Source organism: Hordeum vulgare, chromosome 7H, assembly GCF_904849725.1.
Source record: "Hordeum vulgare subsp. vulgare chromosome 7H, MorexV3_pseudomolecules_assembly, whole genome shotgun sequence".
Classification (NCBI taxonomy): domain Eukaryota; kingdom Viridiplantae; phylum Streptophyta; class Magnoliopsida; order Poales; family Poaceae; genus Hordeum; species Hordeum vulgare.
In genome coordinates this window covers 353,981,238-353,984,920 of record NC_058524.1, presented here as the reverse complement: position 1 = coordinate 353,984,920, position 3,683 = coordinate 353,981,238, and positions in this window count along the sequence as shown.

The following is a 3,683-nucleotide window of genomic DNA, read 5'->3' as shown; positions in this document are numbered from 1 at the left end:
CTGGTTCCACTTCCTGCCACTTTGTGAACTTGTCGATTGCAACATACAAATACTCAAAGCCCATGGTAGTGTGAGAGAAAGGGCCGACAATGTCGAGCCCCCAGACCTAAAATGGCCAGGAGAGAGGAACTGGCATGCTTCAGACTTGGTTACTAGTGCAGTTGCATCATGGTGGGTGGCGGGCCAAAAGAAACCTTGCCGGAATGCCTTACCAAAAAGAGCCCTTGACCCTATGTGGGAGCCACATATGCCTCCATGTATATCTGCCAACAGCTCCAGTCCATCTTCCCGAGGAATGCACTTCAATTTCACACTGTTTGGTCACTTTCTGTAGAGGGCATTGTCCACAAACTTGTACATATTGAACCAACGGGCTACTTTCTTTGCTTATTCATGTTCTTCGGGGGAGATCTCTTGTTTGGAGGAACTCAACAATGTGTTGTGCCCATGCTAGAGCCTGAGGCTCGATTGCAAGGACTAAAGGAATGTCCTCTATTGCGGGAGCGTTTGTCTCCACGGCAAGGATTCCATGTCCTGCGAGAGCATTTTGCTCCCCGGCAGGCTTGGTGTTGTTCCCGACAACTTCCTTGCTGACAAGTCTCTTGCCGACAGCTTCTGGCAGCTTTCTAGGAAATTACTCGCCGGAATTCAACTTCCTTCTCTTATCTGGCCTTCCTGGTGGTGCCACACATGGTTGAGTCAGTCGGAGCACAAAAGTCCCTGGTTCCACAGGTAACTTGAGGGCAGCATGCTTTGATAGTTCATCGGCAATGCTATTTTCTGCACGAGGAACATGCTCTATTTGCAGACTATCAAAGCGCTCCTCCAAATTCCTCGCCTCATCTATGTAAGCTTCCATCAACGGGCTCTGGTAATCTTTGTTGACTTACGGGACGACAAGCTGAGAATCGCCTCTAACGATGATTTTCTTGATTCCGAGGTCTGCCACAATCCTCAGACCGGCAAGCAGCCCTTCGTATTCTGCTGTGTTGTTTATCGACTTCTCCCGGGGAAGACACAACTGGATTACGTATTTGAGGTGCTCTCCGATGGGTGCGACAAGCAGCACACCAGCACCGGCGCCTGGCAGCAAGAAAGCTCCATCAAAATACATAACCCATTCTTGACTCGTTTCCTTGCCGGGGAGAGTCATTTCTTGAACCTCTTCGTCCGTTGTCGGGGTCCATTCTGTAATGAACTCCGCCAAGGCTCTGCTCCGAATAGTTGAAGTGCTTTCAAATCTGAGACCAAAGCTTGATAATTCCAACGCCCAGTCCACAATCCCGCCGGTCTCATCTGGATTTCGCAAAACCCGTTGCAGTGGAAAGCGAGTGACGACGGTGATCTCATGTGCCTCGAAATAATGGCGTAGCTTCCTCGAGGCCACAAGAAGGCCGAAAATCAACTTTTGCATGCCAGAGTATCTTGACCTAGCCCCTGCTAAAGGGAGCTGACAAAATAAACTGGACGCTACACCACCTTCTTCTTCTGCATTGCTTCATTTGGCTCTGTAGCTTCCGCCTTGTCCGGGAAAATCCTGGCTTGCCGCTTTATGTTCATGTGCTCGACTGTGCTACCTCTGTTGCTGCTTCTTCACCGTGTTCTCTCTGCGCCACTACCGCAACACTAACCACTTGATTTGTTGCAACCAAGTATAGCAACGACGGCTCTTGCAATTTAGGCGCGACTAATGTTGGTGGAGAGGAGACGTACCTCTTCAAATCTTGCAGCGCTGCCTCCGCCTTCGAAGTCCACATCATTGGACCTGCCTTTTTCAATATTTTGAAAAAGGGCGGTCCACGCTCAACAAATTTGGAAGATGAACCTACTCAGAGCAGCAACACAGCCCGCAAGGCGACACACATCTTTGACGCGTTTTGGTGCTTCAATCTGCTCAATTTCCTTGATCTTGTCGGGATTCGCCTCAATCCCACGTTGAGACACAAAGAACCCGAGAAGCTTGACGGAAGGGACACCAAACACACACTTCTCAGGATTGAGCTTCAAGTTCATCTTGCGCAGATTTGCAAACGTCTCTTCTAGATCTTGTATGAGCGTTGCTTTGTCCTTGGTTTTTACCACTATGTCATCCATATAAGCTTCCCTATTTCTATGTAGCTTGGGCTCAAAACCAATCTGGATCGCTCTTGCAAATGTTGAGCCAGCATTTTTCAATCCTAAAGGCATACGTACGAAGCAGTACGTGCCACATGGAGTGATAAATGCGGTCTTCTCTTCGTCTTCCTTAGCCATGAAGATCTGATGATACCCTGAATAGGCGTCAAGGAATGACAGCAGATCACAGCCGACAGTGGAATCCACAATCTGGTCGATGCGTGGCAAAGGGAATGGATCCTTTGGACATGCTTTATTGACATATGTAAATTCGATACACAACCTCCAATTTCCATTCGCCTTGCGCACTACAACTGGATTGGCCAACCACGTTGGACGGATCACTCTTGTAACCAAACCCGCTGCCTCCAACTTGTTATTTCCTCGGCAATAAATTCTTGCCGCACCAAGGCTCACTTCCCTACTTTGTGCTTGACGGGCTGTGCCTGGGGACAGACAGCAAGATGGTGCTCGATTACCTTCCTGGGAACACAAGGGATATCAGATGGTTGCCACACGTAGACATCGACATTCGCCCACACGAAGGCAATGAGCACTTTCCTATTTGTCGTCGAGGTTGGAACTTATAGTGAAAGTTCCTCCCGCACCATCCTCCTTGGCGGGCACCTTGTTGGTCTTTGGTGGAGCTGCCTTGGACTTCTGGCTCGTACCGGTGGAGCTCTCTGGCACGTCCTCAACAGCAGCGCAGCACTCCGAGGAGGTGCATTTTCCGGAGTGTGTGCAAGAGGCCTTTTTGCCGGTCTTCTTTCCCCCGGGAGCTTCAGCAGGAGGAGCGGGTGCCTTGGCGGCACGCGCTGCAACCGCCTCCCGGTAAAGCTGGTTGGTGCAGATAAGCACATCCTTCTAGTCAGAGTTGATGGTGATGACACTCATCACCCCGGGCATCTTCAACGTATTATATGCATAGTGTGATGCCGCCAAGAACTTGGCCAGTGCTGGATTGCCAAGGATCCCATTATATGGCAATGGAATCTTGGCAACGTCAAAGACAACCTTCACCATTCTATAGTTTATATCACTACCAAATGTTACCGGTAGCGTAATCTTTACCTTCGGCTGGCTCCTCCCTGGATTCATCCCCTTAAACCTGCCCATTTTCTCAAGATCCTCATCAGGAGTTTGCAGCCTTTTGATCACATCATGCGAGATCAAGTTCAAACCGGCCCCACCGTGAACTAAATTATTTTTCACTCTGAGGTTGAGGATCGTGGGTGAAACCAACAATGGCAAACACGTGACTGCAATTGTGCGATCATTGAAATGGAAAACCATCTATTGTGTTGTATTCGGCTGAATCTCTATATGTACTTGCACAAGGTCTCGCCCTCTTTCTGGGGGATGAGGTGCAAGTCACTTTCCTGGCCAGGAGCTCGGTGGCCACCGGTAAAGGCACCAACTAAATCATGGCACAGATCTGGCCAAGAATAAATGGAGTTCTTCGGCAGATGCATCAACCACGACTTGATGTTGGGCCTAAGCACCAACGGGAAGTAGTTGGCGAGTATCTTGTCGTTGCGAGCCCCGGTAGCCTGCAACATAATGGTGTA